The sequence below is a fragment of the Cnephaeus nilssonii genome, assembly GCF_951640355.1.
Source record: "Cnephaeus nilssonii genome assembly, chromosome: 4".
NCBI lineage: Eukaryota > Metazoa > Chordata > Mammalia > Chiroptera > Vespertilionidae > Cnephaeus > Cnephaeus nilssonii.
Window position 1 is genome coordinate 13,228,248 of NC_137075.1, and position 21,181 is coordinate 13,249,428.

General features: G+C 42.4%; 1 protein-coding gene across 4 annotated transcripts in view; it reads right to left on the minus strand.

Annotated features, from left to right (window-relative positions):
* The window catches only part of MTPAP (mitochondrial poly(A) polymerase), a 65,793-nt gene that overhangs the window by 13,549 nt on the left and 31,063 nt on the right, over positions 1-21,181 (minus strand). For 2 of the 4 annotated variants that reach the window (XR_013813371.1, XR_013813372.1), the window contains exon 10: positions 16,262-16,397. The gene's annotated coding sequence lies outside the window, so the exon portion shown is untranslated. Of the gene's footprint in view, positions 1-9,986; positions 10,322-13,678; positions 16,398-21,181 lie in introns of those variants that run through there. The other 2 variants (XR_013813373.1, XR_013813374.1) reach the window with 2 other exon arrangements.

Here is a 21,181-nt window from a genome sequence, read left to right on the forward strand (position 1 = left end):
CTGGCCTGGTCGCCCCTCACTGCCTCCCCCTGCTGTGCTGGGTGCCCCCAACTGCCCCCCCCCCCCCGCCATCCTGGTTGCCCCATGCAGCCTGCTGTTTGGTCATTTGGTTGCCCCTCACTGCCCGCCCTGCCAGCCTGGTCGCCCCATGCAGCCTGCTGTTCAGGCAGTGTTTAGTCGTTGCTCACTAACCCTCCTGCCAGCCTGGTTTCCCCTCACAGCCTGCTGATCAGTCGTTTGGTCGTGTCTCACTAACCCCCCTGCTGGCCTTGTCGCCCCAAGCAGCCTGCTGTTCAATCATTACTGTGAGGGTGTCCTGACCAATTTGCATATTACCCTTTTATTAATATAAATATATAAAATCAACCTATACTGGCAAAATTAAAACAATATCCACCATTGTTCTCCTTTCATTTATTTTTTATTTATTTTATTTTTTAATTTATTTTTTAAAATAAATCTTTATTGTTCAGATTATTACAGTTGTTCCTCTTTTTTCCCCCCATAGCTCTTCTCCACCTGGTTCCCACCCCACCCTCTGCCCTTAAACCCCCCCCCCCCACTGTCCTCATCCATAGGTGTACGATTTTGTCCAGTCTCTTCCTGCACCCCCCACACCCCTTTCTCCCTGAGAATTGTCATTCCACTCCCTTTCTATGCCCCTGATTCTATTATATTCACCAGTTTATTCTGTTCATCAGATTTTTTATTCACTTGATTTTTAGATTCACTTGTTGATAGATATCTATTTGTTGTTCATAATTTTTATCTTTACCTTTTTCTTCTTCTTCCTCTTCTTAAAGAATTCCTTTCAGCATTTCATATAATACTGGTTTGGCAGTGATGAACTCCTTTAGCTTTTTCTTATCTGTGAAGCTCTTTATCTGCCCTTCAATTCTGAATGATAGCTTTGCTGGGTAGAGTAATCTTGGTTGTAGGTTCTTGCTATTCATCACTTTGAATATTTCTTGCCACTCCCTCTGGCCTGCATAGTTTCTGTTGAGAAATCAGCTGACAGTTGTATGGGTACTCCCTTGTAGATAACTAACTGTTTTTCTCTTGCTGCTTTTAATATTCTCTCTTGGTCTTTTGCTCTTGGCATTTTAATTATGATGTGTCTTGGTGTGGTGCTCTTTGGATTCCTTTTGTTTGGGGTTCTCTGTACTTCCTGGACTTGTAAGTCTATTTCTTTCACCAGGTGGGGGAAGTTTTCTGTCATTATTTCTTCAACTAGGTTTTCAGTATCTTGCTCTCTCTCTTCCTCTGGGATCCCCATAATTTGGATGTTGGTACACTTGAAGTTGTCCCAGAGGCTCCTTACACTATCTTCATATTTTTGGATTCATTTTTCTTTTCTGGTTGGATGTTTTTTGCTTCTTCGTATTTCAAATCTTTGACTTGATTCTTGGGATCCTCTAGTCTGCTGTTGGATCTCTGTATATTATTCTTTATTTCAGTCAGTGTATGCTTAATTTCTAGTTGGTCCTTTTTCATATCCTCAAGGGTCTTTCTAAATTTATCAGCGGTTTCTAGAAGATTCTTTAAAACCTTATAACCGTGGTTTTGAACTCTATATCCAGTAGTTTGCTTTCCTCCATTTCTGTCATTTGTGACCTGTTTCTTTGTCTCCACATTTTGGCTGCTTCCCTGTGTTGATAGAGTGGCTTTTTGTGCTAGGTGTCCTATAGGACCCAGTGGCTCAGCCTCCCCAGTTACCTGAGATGGACACTCTTGATGCACCCCTTTGTGGGCTGTGTGCACAGTCTTGTTGTATTTAAGCCTTGATTGTTGTTGGTATCACTGGGAGGAATTGACCTCCATGCCAATTGGCTGTGAGGATCAGCTGTGTCTACAATGGAGGAACTTCTGTGCTGGAGACACCCTTATGAGACAAGACTTGCTTCAGTGGGGCTTTGGTGCTCACTGAGTCTGCCCCTTGAGTGTGTCCCTTATGGATCTGAGGAGTTGTAATCTGGATGGTCCCACTCTGACCATTGGGTACACTGGCTCTTGGATCTCCAAGGAGGTGCTAATTTAGCCTCTGCCTGAGGCCACCCAGCAGGAGCCACGGAGAGATCTGCAGATTCCTCTTCTTTGTTTGGGTTTTGGAGGTGTCCAGTTGAGGCCCAGCTGTGAAGCAATGCAGGCTGCTATGGGGCCTTGGGCCTTCTTTTGGATGTTCTGGGACTCTCTGACTCAGCTGCAGTTTGTTAGGTAATTTTAGATTGCAAAGGGCCAGGCCATTAATATGCAAAAGCCTCTGTGCACAGCTTGAGTGGGGCAGGGTCTCAGGGAATCAACAGGGCAGAGCAAACAGCTATGCCTGATCCTCAGCCCTGCCCTAAGAGGCCCCCGGGTCTCAGTGTCCCTCAGTAATCACTGCAAGCACCTCTAAGACAAAGCCGCCCTCGAGTTCCACCCAAAGCCAGACAGTCCAGTTTCTCCCAGTATAAGTCTGGGTCCCCAGAGTCTCGCCCGAAACTGGAGTCCAGAGCAGTCAGGAGCTTGTGTCTCCCTCCTGATTGAAAAAGACAACTGCATCCTCAGTTGCCAGCCCTTCCTGTGCACGCGCGCCTCCGTACCTCTGCACTTTACTTCCGCACCTCCTCTGAGTCTCAGTGTGCTTTTCTCTTTCCTTCTAGTTGTAGAATTTCCACTCAGCCAGCCTTCCTGTGGTTCTGGATGATGTCCGTTTTGTCTTTTAGTTGTAGTTTTGAAGTGGTTGTGCGAGGCAGCAATTTCAGGTGTTTACCTATGCCGCCATCATGGTTTCTCCTCGTTCTCCTTTCATTTAAATAAGCAGGGTATTTACTCTCTACCATATATGGGCCTTGAGGACACCATGCCAAGTGAGATAAATCATATAGAGAATGACAACTATTTGTTATTTCTCATAAGTGCAATCTAAAGAGAACTAAACTTAAAAAACAGAGGGTAAGCCAGGTCGGTGTAGCTCAGTGATTGACCAACAACTTATGAATCAAGAGGTCACAGTTTGACTCTAGTTCAGGGAACATGCCTGGATTGCAGGCTTGATCCCCAGTAGGGAGCATGCAGGAGGCAGCGAATCAATGGTTCGCTCTCATCATTGATGTTTCTATCTCTTTCTCTTTCTCCCATCCTCTGTCTGAAATCAATAAAAACATATTTTTAAAAAGCAACAAAAACAAAAAACAGAGTAAAATGGTGGTTCTAGGGACTGGGGTGGGGGAAGGGGAGAGCTGTTAAGAGTGAATATTTGCAGCTCATAGATAAATAAGTTCTGAAGATCTAATACACAGTACAGCAACTACAGACAACAAAACAGTATTATAAACATAAAATTTGCAAGAGACTAGATCTTAATTATTTCCATGATAGAAGAAACAACAATTATATGACATGACAGAAATGTTAGCTAGTGTTATAATGGCAACCATCCTATCTAATAAAAGAGTAATATGCAAATTGACCATCACTCCAACACAGAAGATGGCTGCCCCCATGGGGACACAAGATAGCCACCACAAGACCTCCAGCAGGGGAGGGCAGTTGTGGGCAATCAGGCCAGCAGGGGAGGGCAACTGTGGGCAATCAGGCCAGCAGGGGAGGGCAGTTAGGGGTGACCAGTCCTGCAGCGGAGAGCAGTTGGGGGGAACCCAGGCCTGCAGGGGAAGGCAGTTGGGGGTGCTAGGCCTGCAGGGGAGGGCAGTTGGGGGCAATCAAGCCTTCAGGGGAGGGCAGTTGGGACAGACCAGGCCTGCAAGGGAGGGCAGTTGGAAGCAATCAGGCCTTCAGGGGAGGGAAGTGAGGGGTGACTGGGCCAGCAGAGGAGGGCATTTGGGAGGGACCAGGCATTCAAGGGAGGGCAGTTGGGGGTGACCAGGCCAGCAGGGTAGGGCAGTTAGGGGTGACCAGGCCAGGAGGGGAGGGCAGTTTGGTGGGACCCAGGCCTGCAGGGGAGGGCAGTTGGGGGGGGGGGACCAGGCCTGCAGGGGAAGGCAGTTGGGGGAGGGGTCCAAGCCTGCAGGGGAGGGCAGTTGGGGGGGACCAAGCCTGCAGGAGAGGGCAGTTGGGGGCGACCAGGCTGGCAAGGGAGGGCAGTTAGGGGCAATCTGGCTGGCAGCAGAGCAGTTAGGTGTCTATCAGGCTGGCATGGGAGTGGTTAGGGGGTGATCAGGCTGGCAGGCAGAAGAAGTTAGGGGCAATCAGGCAGTCAGGCAAGTGAGTGGTTGGGAGCCAGCAGTCCTGGATTGTGAGAGGGTGCAGGCTGGTAGGATCAGGCCTAAACGGGCAGTCGGACATCCCTTAAGGGATCCCAGATTGGAGAGGGTGCAGGCTGGGCTGAGGGACACACACCTCCCCCCCTACTGTGCATGAATTTCATGCACTGGGCCACTAGTATACAATATAAATGTTAAAATCAATATGTTCTACATTAGGTAGCTATGTCAATTTAAAAAATAAAAAAGTGAACTCAATTTTTATTGAAAAATATTTCACTAAACATTTCAATAAAGATATAAATATAAAATATAAAGATAAAAAGTATATTTTATACAATAAGGAGAATATAATAAAGAAGATATAAATAGGAACATCCGCAAGGTGGCTTGACTAGAAGGTCTAACCTTAGATCTCCACAAAAAAACAATAATTTAACAACTACTCACAGGCTAAAATAGCTCTGGGAAAACTCTGAAGTACAATTAAGAAGCTGCAGAACCCAGTAAATCACAGAAACCCAGGATGGCTACAGAAAAAAAAAATGTAAGAAGCATTTTACCAGTGTCATTCCATCCCTAGGCTAACATAACTTGGTACCAAGAAATCCCCTTAGCCACAAACAAAGAACAGTGTAGAGAATATCAATGAAGAGATAAAAACCATAAATAGGAAATAAATAATTTGGAGCCGAAAAGTATAACAATTAAAATTTTAAAAAAATTCACTGGAAGGGCATAACTCAAGATTTGAGCATGCAGAGTCAGTGAGCTTTAAGCTAGATAAATTGAGATCATCCAGTTTGGAGAGCAGAAAAAAAAAAAAAAAAGAGGAAAAGGGGACAGAACTTGACAGATGATCAAGCTTACCAACATATACATAATAGAAGTCCAAGAAGAAAAAAAGAGAAAAGGGGGCAGAAAGAATAGCTGAAGAAATAATGGCTGAAAAGTCCCCAAATTTAGTGAAAGATATAAATCTACACATTCAAGAAACTCACCAAATTCCAGTTATGATCAGTTCAAAGAGATTCATACTAAAACACATTATAATTAAACCATTAAAGCAAAAGTGTCTTGAAAGCACCAAGAAAAAGTAATTTATTGTGTACAAGGAATCCTCAATAAGATGGACAGCTAATTTCTTATCAGAAACAATGGATGCCAGAGGCAGTAGATAATATACTTAAAGTTCTGAAAATAAAGAAACACCTGTCAAACAAGAATACTGTATCTGGTAAAACTATCTTACCTAATAATAGACAAACATGTAAATTAACTGAACCTCTGCTACGCCACCAGCCAATCAGGAGTGATATCCAAATTAACCCAACAAAGATGGCAGTTAATTTGCATACACAGGCGCCAAGTGACAGAGGCAGAACGCTTGCGTCATTGCAGGCGTTCTGCCCCACCCCCGGTCTCTCAGGGCCTCTGGGCAGCATGGGAAAGCAGGCCGGAGCAGAAAGAGGCGGCTCCCGGAGCGTAAAGAGGTGGCCCCGGGGCCTGAGCAGAAAGGGGCTGGGCCGGAGTAGAAAGGCAGTGCCGGCAGCCAGGGAAAGGAAAGCCCATTCTAGCACAAATCTTCATGCATCGGGCTTCTAGTCCTAATACATAAAAAGCCAGGGGCCATCATGACCAAAACAACTGGACAGACAATCAGGCTATGTGGGGCAACCAGGCCAGCAGGGGGTTAGTGAGGGATGACCAAATGACTGAACAGTGGGCTGTGTGGGGCGACCAGGCTGGTGGGGGTGGCAGTTGTGGGCAACCATGCTGGCAGGAGGGCAGTTGGGGGCAACCAGGCTGGCAGGGGGGAAAGTAAGGGGCAACCAGGCCAGCGGGGGGGGGGGAGGGGCAGTTAGGGGCGATCAGGCTGGCAGGCAGAGGCGGTTAGGGGCGATCAGGCTGGCAGGGGGGGGAAGTTAGGGGCGATCAGGCTGGCAGGCAGGCAAGCAGTTAGGAGCCAGCAGTCCTGGATTGTGAGAGGGATGTCTGACTGCCGGTTTAGGCCCGATCCCTAAACCGGCAGTCAGACATCTCCTGAGGGGTCTCAGATTGGTGAGGGTAAAGGCTGGGCTGAAGGGACACCCCTTGTGCACAAATTTTGTGCACCAGGACTCTAGTATCTATATATGTAAAGAGCCAGGGTCCAAAACGTCCAAAACGACCAAACAGACGACTGAACACCAGTCAGTGCTTGGTTGCCACTGTGATGCAGCACTGACTGCCTCCACTGTAGGCACAGCAATCCAGCACTGACTGATGAGGAGGCTGCGGATCAGGCCCAGAGAGAGACCCGGAGAGAGGAGCAGGGTTTTATCCACAGCCTCCGTGGCAGCTGTTGATCAGGACTTGCCTCTCTTTCTCTCTGAGCCTCACCAGCAGCCACGGGGGCTGCTGATAAGCCCCACCTCTTTGATCAGGCCCAGAGATAAGCCTGGAGATGCTGACTGGCATAGCAACCGACCAATCACAACCAAATCTGGGTGAACTGTGAGGAGCAAATGGCTGCCTAGGAGGTGGAGCTTTTGACACTGACTCGCATAGAAACCGACCAATCAGAACCAAATCTGGGTGAACTGCGAAGGCAGAACCTAAGGTGGGGGCTGAGGAGGGGTTTTAAGGGCAACAGCTGTTTGGTGTTAGGTGTAAGAAAGCAGTTCAATTTTTTAATGACTGGTTTGGCAGTATAGTACATATGACTGGCTATCAGTCCAGATATAGGAATTATGTATTTTTGTCTGCCAAGAGCATCTCCTCCTGCTAAAAAAGAGTTCCCCCAACCCCATATAAGCAATCCTATCCTATATAATCTATCTATATTAATAAAAGGGTAATGCTAATTAGACCAGGTAGACCGGCCATCTTCCAGACGGCCAACTTCCTTCCAGACAAAGCCATGGTGGTGGGGGCCAAGGCAGAGGCAGTTAGGAGCAATCAGGCAGGGGAGGGCAGTTGGGGGCGAGATCAGGCCAGCAGGGGAGGGCAGTTGGGGCGATCAGGCAGGCAGGCAGAGGGGTTAGGGGCAATTAGGCAGGCAGGCAGAGGCAGTTAGGGGCAATCAGGCAGGCAGGCAGGTGAGTGATTAAAAGCCAGCGGTCCCAGATTGCGAGAGGGATGTCCGACTGCCGGTTTAGGCCCGATCCCACAGGCCTAAACTGGCAGTTGGACAACCCCCAAGGGGTCCCCTATTGAAGAGGGTGCAGGCTGGGCTAAGGGAAACCCCCCTCCATGCACGAAGTTCGTGCACCAGGCCACTAGTATGTGTGTGTGTGTGTGTGTGTGTGTGTGTGTGTGTGTGTGTGTGTGTATATATAAAACCCTAATATGCAAATAGTGCAAATGGCGGAACAACCAAATAAGCAGTCGCTATGATGTGCGCTGACCACCGGGGGTGCGCGCGGAACATGGTGGGCATGGTCAGCAGACGGCAGAGTGCAGAATATGGCAGGCATTGGCCGCAGCAGGATGGTGGAGCAGGTGAGCTGGGGCGTCAGACCAAGGCAGGGCACTGGTCACTGTCATCGGGGCAAGCCTCTGGTGGTTACTGAAAATTCTTTGGTCCCGTGCGCCATGGTCCCGCCCGCCCGGTGCTCACACCTGCTGCTGATGCCAGAGCCACTGCTAGCACCCACTGCCGGCACCTGGCACCGGGCCCAATCACTCAGCACCATCAGTGTGTGCAAGCAGCAGCTGCTGGCCCCAATCACCCCTCAGCGCTTCTCCACTTCCCCCTGCTCCTGAGGGGCAATCGGGGACAGCAGCCACCTCTCATACCTGCTGCTGGCAATGGCCCTGCTCACACCCACTGCCGGTGCCCGGTGCCGGTCCTGATCACTCAGAGCCATTAGGGGGTGCAAGCAGGGCTGGTGCCGGCAGCACATGGGAACGGTGGGAGTGGGGCTGCCAGCAGACAGGGGACCGTGGGCTGCAGTGGGAGGGGCTGGGCGGGTGCATGCAGGATGGGCTGAGACCCGCCCCGTGCCCACCGCTGCCTCGCAGCCCACAGTTCCTTTCAAGGTGCATGAATTTGTGCACTAGGCCCCTAGTCCTATGTAATAAATGCCTAATATGCTAAGTGACCTGTCTTCCGGTTGCCTATTCAACCAATCAAAGAGTAATATGCTAATGACATGCTAAGGCCGCTCAACCGCTTGCTATGATGTGCACTGACCACCAGGGGACAGACAGTCAACCAGTCAACCAGTCACTATGATGTGCACTGACCATCAGGGGGCAGACGCTCAACATAGTAGCTGCTCCTTGGTGGTCAGTGCGCTCCCACAGGGGGAATGCCTCTCAGCCAGAAGCCAAGACTCACAGCTGGTGAGCACAGCGGCAGTGGTGGGAGCCTCTCCCACCTCCGCAGCAGTGCTAAGAATGTCTGGCTGATGGCTTAGGCCTGCTCCCCATGGGATCGGGCCTAAGCCATCAGTCGGATATCTCCCAAGGGCTCCCAACTGCGAGAGGGCGCATGCCGGGCTGAAGGGAACCCCACCCTCGGAGTGCATGAATTTCGTGCACTAGGCCTCTAGTCCTTCATAAAATGAAGGAGCAATAGGACTTTTGTAAATAAACAAAACCTCAGGTAGTCACCCATAGCCTGTCCTACAAGAAATGCTAAAGGAAACCTTCAGGCTTAAATGAAAAGACAGTATACATTACTCAAAGCCATATGAAGAAATAAAGAACACCAATAAAGGTAACTACCCGAGTAAATGGAAAAGCTAGTAAATCTTGTTTATAAATCTTATTTTATTTTCTATATGATTTAACCCTTTGCACTCACTTGCTTTTTTCTCGATTCCTGCTACCGATGCTAACTGTGTCGAGTCACACTCGACATCCGAGTGCAAAAGGTTAAGAGGTGAATGCATAAATTAATAATTATAAATCTATGTAATGGCCACACCTGTATAATAGATGTAATCTGTGATAATTTGAACATAAAATGGGTACAGAACTATATAAGAGCATAGATTCTGTATACTATTGAAGCTAAATTGTTATTAATTCAAACTAGATTGTTATAAATTTGTTAATTTTAATCACCAGTACAACCACTAAGTAAAAACAAAATACAGAAAAGTAAGTCTATACTAATAAAAGCCTAGGTGGCCCTCACACCCTTGTGCAATGCCCTCACATCATCACAAGATGGCCACCCTCACATTGTCACAAGATGGCCACCTCAAGATGGCCAGCAGGGGAAGGCAGTTGGTGGCAACCAGGCTGGCAGGGGAGGGAAGTTGGGGGCAACCAGGCCAGCAGGGGAGGACAGTTGGAGGCAAGATCAGGCCGGCAGGGGAGGGCAGTTGTTGGTGACCAGGCAGGCAAGGGAGGGCAGTTGGGGGTGAGATCAGGCTGGCAGGGGAAGGCAGTTGGTGTCAACCAGGCCGACAGGGGAGGGCAGTTGGGGGAGACCAGGCCGGCAGGGGAGGGCAGTTGGGGGCGATCAGGCCAGCAGCGGAAGGTAGTTGGGGGAGATTAGGTCGTTAGGGGTGCAGTTAGGCATCAATCAGGCCAGCAGGGGAGCAGTTAGGTGGCAATTAGGCTGGCAGGCAGAAGCAGTTAGTGGCAATCAGGCAGGCAGGCAGGCAAATTAGGAGCCAGCAGTCCCAGATTGTAAGAGGGATGTTCGACTGGCCTAAACAGGCAGTCAGACATCCCCCGAGGGGTCCCAGATTGAAGAGGGTGCAGGCTGTGCTGAGGGACACCCCCCCACCAGTGCACAAATTTCATGCACCAGGCCTCTAGTAAGAAGAGAATCAGAATAGTATGCTAGAACAAAGAAACAGTAAAGAAGGCAGTATGGAGGAATTGTGGAACCAAAAAAAAAAAAAAAACAACAAACAAACAAACAAAAAACATAAACAAATAGCAAAATGGCAGAAGTGATCAGTAACTGTTTTAAATGAAAATAGATTAAGCTCTCCAATTAAAAGGCAGAAATGGCAGAATGATTTAGAAATATGATCCTACTATATTCTACCTGTGTACTTCCCTCCTCCAGGATTCTGCAATGCAAACTACTGAGCCTTGGTTTCCATTTTCTTGATTCAGGAAGTCCTTTTATTTCTTTCCAGAGCTGCAGCTGGAGACTCTCAAGCAGTAAGCTGGGAAAACATAGGGCTCACTTCATTTCTTTCCCATCTCTCAGGGCTCACTTCCTTTTTCTCTTAGGTCCAAATTCATGAAAACTGCATTTTTGTGTTGTTGTTTTTTCTATACTCTTTGGTATTTTAGTTATCACATGAGAGAGTAAGTCCAGTTCCCGTTACACCATCTTGGCTGGAACCAGAAGCCATTTTTTTTATAAAAATGTTTTTATCTATAAAAGTTTTATAATGGCTTAGAGATTAATTTTTTAACTCATTCAATTTTATTAAACTGTGGTTTTCACTAATTATTCTATAAACTGAAGTAATATAATAACCTTATAATGGTCCAAGAAAAAAAAACTATTTCTTTGGCCTTTAAAAAACCATTTTAATGACAAATATATTAATTAAAAAGGCATTCTAGTTTTTTTTTTTAGCATACTATAAAGTTTTATAGTACTCTTAATGAATAAAGTAATCTTTTACCTTTTCTCTTCCTATGAGTAAGAGAAAAAAATAATTTTGTATGTGCTGTCAAATATCCATTGCCAGTGAGCTATTTTTCATGTATCAAGAAAATACTGCCACATGCACTAGGTCAATTATGGACTTATATTAATTATAGTTGTTATAGTAGTAAAGGAAGAAAGCTTGGGAAGGCATTCTAATTACTGATCTGGTACAGAACAACTGGAAATGTGGTTCTAAGTTTTCTTTAAAAAATAAAACTACTTGATCTAAAAATATTAATTTATATAGCAGAAAACTTATGTTTGTATATATTTTAGGTTTAATGAAAATAATTTTGTGCATCTATGTCTATAGTTGGTCTCTTCCTCTGAAAACAGCTTTAGATTTGAAACAGGAAACAACTTTATATTTGAAATAGGAAAACTTCAGTTGGGAATGTGAAAATACTGTTTTTGATCCCTGACTAGTCTAATCCACAGATGCTAACCTGCAGATATAAAGGGCTGACAGTATTTATTGGGAAAAAATCCACATGTAAGTGGACCTGCACTGCTCAAACAATGTTGTTCAAGGGTCAACTCTATTATCTCACAGTTTCTTTTTAGCTGAAACTGAGGTCTCTGATTTCTTGCTAGTTGTTAGTAGGGATTGCTTTCAGCTCTTAGAAGACACCCTCAGATCCTAGCCACAAGGCCCTCCACAACATGGCAGCTACTTCTTTAGAGTTGGCAGGAATTTTTCTCTCTAGTCTGCTAAGGAGTCCTAGGTCCTAACAATGAAAGGAATGATTCAACCACCACCTTTGCCACTTAAGGAGAGTGACGATTCCATCAGATTTGTCACAGGACTGATCACACTAAAGGACAGAGGAGTATACAGGGTGTATACGCAAGGGGGCAGGAATCTCAGGGCCATCTTAGAATTCTGCCTACAACATTATGCATTAATTTTAATCTTATTTTTAGGAAAATAAGATTAAAGAGTTATGTGGAAGCTGAGTTTTTACAGTTTTCTTGGTATTATTTCTATTAATACTTTTAAAATCATTGGCTAAGATAGTGGGGGGAGTTTAAGGGGTAATGGAAAGAGTGATGTTTATTGATTACTAAATACATGCCAGGTTCCTTTACTTCATAGTTTATTTCATATCAGAGGAAATAATTGCATTTGAACTAAGGAGGTACTATAAGAAACATGTAGCCAAATAAAATATTAGAGTGTTATTAAGGTTTTCAAGTACAGTTAAGAAAATTACATGATGATAACAACTGTCATTAAGTTGAAAAGCTAAACTAGTATTTCAAAATTCTCCTTAATGTGTGATTTGGTATGCTTTTGATGGTCTTGGAAAACAAATACTCAACACTTCCCAGTGTAATGAACTGTTTTCAAAAAAAAGCAAGACAGATTTAATTACACAGAATTTTAAAACAGACTGTAGCTTATGTAACTAAATTTAATGACCTAAAATATTTTCTCCTAAATCATGCTGCACATATATTTCTGAATCTATTAATAAGACTTATTCCAGGATGGTACTGTACATATTTATATGTACATAATCATAGTCAAATATTTCATCATCTAGAAGATCAAATATAGCTAATATTGCTTGAAAAATAGGTACTACAAAGGGTTTTAGAATTAAGAAACATTTAAGCCACATTTAAATTCAAAGATTGCCACAGTCTTTTCGCAGCAAGGGTTCAGGAATCTGGAGAAGGGGCTGTGACATAAATGGACACACTAGACAAGAAATATAAATTTGGAAGGCATTGGGGGAGCCAGACGGATACTTACTCTCTAGTGAAGTGGTTCCCCGAATGTCAGGACCCATGGCTTTTTATTTACACACTAGAGGCCCAATGCACGAAGATTCGTGCAAGAATAGGCCTTCCTTCCCCTGGCTGCCGGTACCAGTTTCCCTCTGGCACCCAGGACCCAGGCCTTCGCTCTGGCCGCCACCTCCCACCTTCACTTCAGGCCAGCCACTGCCATCTTTGTTGCATTAATTTCCATATTCCCTCCTTATTGGCTGTGGGCACCACCATCTTTGTTGCGAAGTGATGGTCAATTTTTCATATCCTGTCTTTATTAGATAGAATTTTTCCCTTTCGCAAAGCAAACACACATATCAAAGGTACGGTTTGGTAAACAATAAAGGATTATCAGGTTAGGGGAATTGCCTTCAGCTGTTCAGCCAGCAGCAGGTAATAATATGCAGATTTTCAGCCCTGCTGAACATCAAAGTCCATCAGCCTTCTAACGGACTTCTCAAATTTATTATGCTAACTACTGTTGGTCTTTGCCTCCAGCAAAAGATTACTTAACATAACTTTCATCTTGAAGCATCAAGAAGTTTGAAGTACTGTCTTTGTACAGAGCAATCAAGATAATATAAAATAATTTCAGTTTTCAAAAATGATTTTATTAAATATTTAAAGGCTTGAATTAAAGTCCTTGGCAATATAGTGATGCTAAAATATTTGTGGCAAATTATAAATACAAGTTGAATACTCAAAATAATGACAGCTATTTTTAATTGCTTCTCCTCTGTTACATAAACAAATATAGAATGACTACACAGCTGAAAAACTACAAATATGAAACAAACATTAGAGAAATAACTGACTCATAAGATAGAAACACCTAAATTATTTTATTGGTGTAAAAATGCACTAAAATTTTATTCATGGATAAAATATCCTGATAGTAACATAGGTTTAACCCTTTGCACTCGCTTGCTTTTTTCTCGATTCCTTTATTCTAATGCTAATCGTGTCGAGTCACACTTGACATCCGAGTGCAAAAGGTTAAAGTTCAAAAGATAATTTCTATACCTTCTCTTATAAATCCCTTATAAAATTTTCAAGATGCTTTTTGGCCTAAAATGCTTGATTTTTGTCTAGGCCAGATAAATATTTGGGGAAACTGGAAGAAAAATTATATTTCATATTTGTTTGAGGTTTATCAATATGGTTGGAAAAAGAAAATATTTTCTTCATTCTTATTTGAAGATGCTAACTTGTTAGTAGGAGAGTGACGATTCCATCAGATTTGTCACAGGACTGATCACACTAAAGGACAGAGGAGTATACAGGGTGTATACGCAAGGGGGCAGGAATCTCAGGGCCATCTTAGAATTTGTACTCATTCACACATGGCATCAATTTAAACTTTGAATTGGCATGTATAAAATCCTCTATGAGGGAATCACAGTCCAGAAATAAATGCTGGCACTTATTTATTTCTGAGGCAGAGCACAAAACATTTGCAATACCTGTTTCCTTAGCAGCGAACTAGGCACTCATTCCAGTCTGGTGTTTGCACTTTTACTCAAAGCCCAACTCAACACATGTTGACAAGTGAGATAGCATTTGAAAGCTCTTGACAAGAAAGCAAACTAAATGCATAATATACATAATTCCTATAAAGTTAAAGCCCTGATTTGGCTCAGTGGATAGAGCGTCAGCCTGTGAAGGTCCCAGGTTTGATTCCAGTCAAGGGCATGTACCTTGGTTGCGGGCACACCCCCAGTAGGAGGTGTGCAGGAGGCAGCTGATCGATGTTTCTTTCTCATCGATTTTCTAACTCTCTATCCTTCTCCCTTCCTCTCTGTAAAAAATCAATAAAATAAATTTTTAAAAAGTTAAAAATATATATGAGGATCAGAAAGCTAGAATCACAAAGAACTCAATTATTTCCAGCAATGGCAAACTGATTAATATACACCAACTCTCTCACTGAAAACTAGAAAAGCTGGGCAAAACAAAAACCTGAATGCTAAGCAGGCAGTGAAAAATTACAGGACTGTGGAGAAGTAAACTTACACAGGTAATTCTAATACTTGGGGCTGTGTTTCCCAGAGGGTCATCTGCTGATGAGGCAATTCCAAAATTCAGACTTGATCAGAACTTTCAAAAGACTCACAAGAAAAGGGGACCAAAGCTGGAGTCAGGAGTTCAGGGCCTACGAAGGAGAAAGATCCTGGCTTTGGATGCGTCACACTCTGAATAAAGATGAACCAAAATCTGGAACTGAATGCAACTTCAAAATCTCAAAGCCTTTCTAGATCCAAGTGATCCAGGATCATGAGTACTCCTACTTGCCTTCCCCAAGCAAAACTAAATCATCCTCCCTGAAAAAATCTCAATTTTGCACATACAATGCCAACATATAAAATAACAACTAGGTGTACTAGGAAAGAAATCAACATAATAAAACAGAGGAAACAGATAATCCAGTTGTCAGTCAAAGACTTTAAAATAAATATATTTTATACAAGAAAATCAGACAACATTGAGAATTTTGTCAGAAACTTAGAAAAAAGGGAATCAAGAAAAATAGCAGCCAAATAGGGAGAACTGTCATGCACCTGGCCTCAGGGCCAGACTGGAAATACAACTAAATTGGAGAACATTCACTTAGAATTACCAACTTAGGTCCAGCTGAGGAGGAGACATATCAAGGAAGGGCAGAAAACACCTGAAGACTGGTAGGAAGGGCAAGGTCACAAGAGGAGCTGACTCGGCTTCCAGGGGTGACAGGCTGAGAGTGAGGAGGGAGCTCTCAGATACAGGCAGGACTGTTCCCTCAGAAAATAGAGGCCCAGAACCCAGGTTTGGCTCCACAGCCTGGAGAACCAGAGCTGAGACTCATGGCCCACATAACATCCAGCCATGAAAGGAAGAAGGGCTGCTAGCTACAGTGGAGTCTGGAGACTGGAGCCGGTTGGAGAGAAAGGTGCAATTTCATTTTTTGTGTTAGTTTGTTTAAATCCAGAGCATGGGAGTTTTCATTTGTAGCTACTCATCACAGGCTTTGGTGCAGGGATGGAGGCAAGGACTTGAGGTGCTGGGGCTGGGGTGGGGAGCATTGTGGGGACAGGTGGAAAAGCAGCAGCCAGGAGTATTAGGTCTTGACCCCCAAACCAAAAGGGCCATTTTTACTGAGAGGAGCTAGCTGCTCCCAGCAGCCAGAGGGCAGGTAAAGGGAAAAAAAAAACCCACCCTAGGTGATACAGCCTGCCTCACCCACAGGTTCCCTGCATGCCACACCTTGCATTTTGAGCTTTTCAGAGGAAACAAAAGCATAGGCCAAGCTTAAGGGTTTGAAGGGTCTCAAGGAGACCTCAGTGACTGGATTGGGGGATAGGACATCTGCCACAATATCCTGGGAACCAGACTGATATTTTGCCTGCACAGGAGAACTGATAAAAACTTCAGGTTTCCAGCCCACTCCATTGGTCTCAAAACAAGGATTTCTGTCCAGCCAAGAGCAGAATAGCTATGGGACAGGGAATCACACCCACCATATTCCCTGAAGGTTAAACAACACCTCCCCCACCTAAAGCTCATTCAGAAACAGCCTATTGAGCAATTGAGATAGACAGCTGGCTACCAGGCAAAGGCAGGCAGAGGTGGAGCCTGGAGAACCAGGGAAAGATTCCTGACCCAGCCCTGGGCACCATGCTAACAAACTTACTTTAGAGGGCAGATTGGCCACTCCTGCTTACAGCCAAGGCCTGTGGAGACCAACACAAGCAGTGGATCAGTGAATCGCTTGAGGCATCATGCAGGTTGCCAAAAGCCAAAAGACAGTGCTTGACAGTGGTTAACACCTAAACACCAAACAGAAAGCCCAGAATTGGCAGATAGAACATGAACTTAAAAATCAATTACAATACAAAACAATCAAACACATGGAGGCTAAATAGCATGCTATTAACCCTTTGCACTCTCTTGCTTTTTTCTCGATTCCTTTATTCTACTCAGGATTTAATTTTTTAAATACCCCAGATTTTACAAAGCGCAGCAGTAGAATAAAAAATTGGAGTTTCTTTTCATACAAACTTATTTATTTGGATTTTTTTATATTTCAAATTATTGATACATTCAATACAATTCGACATACGAGCTGCTACCGATGCTAACCGTGTCGAGTCACACTCGACATCCTAGTGCAAAAGGTTAAACAAAAAATGGGTTACCAAAGAGATCAAGGAAGAAATAAAAAATAAAAATAAAACACCCTGGCAACAAATGAAAACAAACACATAACAATGCAAAATCTCTTGGACACAGCAAAAGCAGTCCTCAGAGGGAAGTTCATAATACTACAAGCCTACGTCAAAAGACCAAGAAAAATTAATAATAAACTATTTAACCCCACAACTTAAAGAATTAGAAAGAGAACAACAAGAAAAGCCCAGAGTAAATAGAAGGAAAGAAATAAAGATCAGAGTGGAAATAAATGACATAAAGACTGAAAAAAAAACAATACAGAAGATCAATAAAACCAAGAGCTGGTTCTTTGAAAACATAAACAAGATTGATGAACCTCTAGCCAGAATCATCAAGAAACAAATAGAGAAGACCCAAGTAAACAAAATCAGAAATGAAAGAGGTGAAGTAACAAGTGACCCCACAGAAATACAAAAGTTCATAAAAAAATACTATGAACAACTATATTCCAACAAACCAGACAACCTGGATTAAAAGCACATACTCCTAGAAAAATACAATCTTTCAAAACTCAGTCAGGGAGAATCAGAAAACCTGAATAGGCCAATAACTACTGATGAAATTAAAGCAGTAATAATAATAAAAAATCCCAGCAAACAAAAGCCTTGGTCTGGATGTCTTCACAGGCGAGTTTTATCAAACATTCAAAGAAGAACTAATACTTATCCTTCTCAAAATACTGCAAAAAATTCAAGAGGAAGGCACACTTCCAAGCTCTTTCTATGAAGCCAGCATTACCCTAATCACAAAACCAGATAAAGACACTACAAAGAAAGAGAATTACAGGCCAATATCCATAGTGAACATAGATGCTAAAATCCTCAACAAAATATTAGCAAATTGGATCCAGCACTACATTAAGAAGATCATACACCATGACCAAGTGGGATTTATTCCAGGGAAGCAAGGCTGGTACAATATTTGCAAATCAATAAATGTGATACATCACATAAACAAATTGAATGACAAGTCACATGATCATATCAATTGATGCAGAAAAAGCACTCAACAAAATCCAACAACCTTTTTCAAGAAATACTCGCAGCAAAATGGGATCATACCTCAACATAATAAAAGGCATCCAAATTGCAAAAGAGGAAGTAAATTTGCAGATGACATGATATTGTACATAGAAAACCCTAAAGACTCCAGCAAAAAACTACTAGATTTACTACATGAATTCAGCAATGTAGCAGGATACAAAATTACCCCAAAATTGATGGTATTTTTACACACCAATAATGAACTCTGAGAAAGAGAAACTAAACAAATAATCCCATTTACCACTACAACAAAAAAATTAAGATACTTAGCAATATACTTAACCAAGGAGGTAAAAGACTTGTACTCAGAAAACTACAGGACACTGAAAAAAGTGATAGAGGAAGATATAAACAAGTGGAAGAATATACCATGTTTATGCATTGGTATAATCAACATCATTAAAATGTCCATACTACCCAATGCAATCTATAGATTCAATGCATTGGTATTAAAATACCAATGGCATATTTCACAGATCTAGAACACTCCAAAAATTTATATGGAACAGAAAAGACCTCGTTTAGCCACAGAAATCTTGAGAAAGAAGAACAAAGTTGGAGGAATCACAATACTAGATATCAAGTTATACTACAAAGCGAGTGTACTCAGAACAGCCTGGTATTGGCACAAGAACAGGTCTATGGGTCAATGGAACAGAACAGAGAACCCAGAAATCGACCCAAATTTGACAAAGGAGGCAAGAGAGTATAATGGGGATAAAGATAGTCTCTTCAATAAATAGTGTTGGGAAAACTGGACAGGTACATGCAAAAAATTGAAACTAGACCACCAACTTTCACCATACATAAGAAAAAACTCAAAATGGATAAAATACTTAAATGTAAGTTGTGAAACCATAAAAATCTTAGAAGAAATCATAGGCAGCAAAATTTAAGATATATCTCATAGTAATATGTTTACCAATACTCTTTGTCTGCTAAGCTCTTTATTTCACCTTAAATTTTGAATGATAGCCATGCTGGATAGAGTAGTCTTGTGTTCAGTCTCTTGGTTTTCATTACTTTGTATACTTTATTCATTGCCTTTTGGCCTGAAGTGTTTCTATTGAGAAGTCAGCTGACAGTGTAATTGAAGCTCCCTTCTAGGTAACTGTCTCGTGCAGCCTTTAAGATTCTTTGTCTTTAATGTTTGAAATTTTAATTAATATGTGCCTAGGTGTGGGTCTTTTGGGTTTCATCTTGGTTGGGACTCTATGTGTTTCCTGAACTTCAATGACTTTTTCCTTCACCAGGTTAGGGAAAATATCTGACATAATTTCTCCAAACCAATTTTTTATTTCTTGCTTGGATTCTTCTCCTTCTGGCACTCCTATGATCCGAATGTTGTTATATTTCACATTGTCCCAAAGCTCCCTTAGACTCTCCTCCTGCTTTTTATTTTATTTTTTACCATTTACTGGTCAGTATGACTGGTGTTTTTTTCTCCCTGGTCTTTTAATTTGCTGTTCGGTCCTCAGCTTCTTCTAGTCTACTGTTGAATGCTTCTAGGGTGTTCTTTATTTCAGCTATGTAATTCCTCATTTCCAATTGATTTTTATTTATTGTTTCAATCTCTTTTCATGTTGGTATAGCCTTATAATTCTCATGAAGTTGCTTGTAATTCTGATTTGTCTGAGCACCCTTATTGCAATTACTCAGAATTCTTTATCTCACAAATTGCTTGCTTCCATTTTATTTAGTTCCTTTTTTTAAAAAAATATTTTATTGATTTTTTACAGAGATAAAGGGAGAGGGATAGAGAGCTAGAAACATCGATGAGAAACATCAATCAGCTGCCTCCTGCACACCCCACACTGGGGATATGCCTGCAACCAAGGTACATGCCTTTGACCGGAATCGAACCTGGGACCTTTCAGTCCACAGGCCAATACTCTATCCATTGAGCCAAACCGGTTAGGGCTAGTTCCTTTTCTGGCAGTTCCTCCTTTTTTTTTTTCATTTGTGGGTTGTTTGTCTCCCCTTTTTTGCTTTCCCTTTGTTTTTGCTTCTATGTATTAGATCAATCTGCTACGCCTCTCAGAATTTTTGGGTGGTTTTATGTAGTGGGTGTTTTTTGGGACCCAGTGGTGTGTGTTAAGATCTCCGGTGCTGGATGCTCTAGGAGAGCCCCTTACTTGTGTTCACCTGTTGTAGTTGGTTCCTGAATGTTATTGTCCCATTCGTGGATGGAATCTCCTCTCAGGCCAGCTGATTATGTGGCTCACCCCTAACTATGTGGCTCACCCCTGACCATGTCGTGCAAACGAACTACTGTGGAGGTGCTGAATGAACAGAACAAAATACAACACAACACAACACAAAACAAAAGAAACAAAACAAAAACATACACAAGACCCACACAGCACCAACAAAAAGAACCACCAGAGAAAATTAGGAAAGAGGAAAAAGAGCAAGAATGATAAAGATAAAGAATGAAAGAAAAGATATGAGGATAAAATAAAACAAACAAACCAATACAAAAACACAAACAAACAAAAACAGCAGGGATGGAGAAAAAGGAATATGTATGTGCAATGCAGAGAAAAAGAAAAAAGTATGAAGAATTAGAGTAATAGGGGAAGGAAAATGGTTTAAAATAAAGGAAGAAGAAAAACATTTTGAAAAGGAAAATAGAGAAACCAGATAGATCAAAAATAAGAAAATAAAAAGAATATGGGAAAGCAGGAGAAAAGAAAAAGAAAGAAAAAAAAGACTGAGTAGGAAAAGGGAAGAGGAAAATTAGATAAATGAACAAAACATTAGAGATTAGAACCAGTAAAGCAATTAGATTAAGAAGATAAATAAAAAGAGAAAACAATAAAAAATGAAGAGGAAAAAGAAAGAAAAAAGTGGTATACTGGTATATGCTGCTTTCAGCATATTACTAAATTCACACATATATCTTGAATATATTTCTAAACTGTTTTATTGGTCTACCTCAAACCAGTAGCATTAAATTACTTATGTCTTATATTTTCATGGTATTTATTAACCTTTTGCACTCGGATGTCGAGTGTGACTCGACACGGTTAGCATCGGTAGCAGCTCTTTTTATACTCTTTGAATGTATCAATAATTTGAAATATAAAAAAATCCAAATAAATAAGTTTGTATGAAAAGAAACTCCAGTTTTTTATTCTACTGCCGTGCTTTGTAAAATCTGGGGTATTTAAAAAATTAAATCCCGAGTAGAATAAAGGAATCGAGAAAAAAGCGAGTGCAAAGGGTTAAAATTATTTTTTTTTTCCTCCTAGCTATTCTTGTATAATTATTCTTCCAGATATACTTCTGGTGACTTTCAAATTTCTTCTAAAAAATGCTTATAGAATTTTGACTGC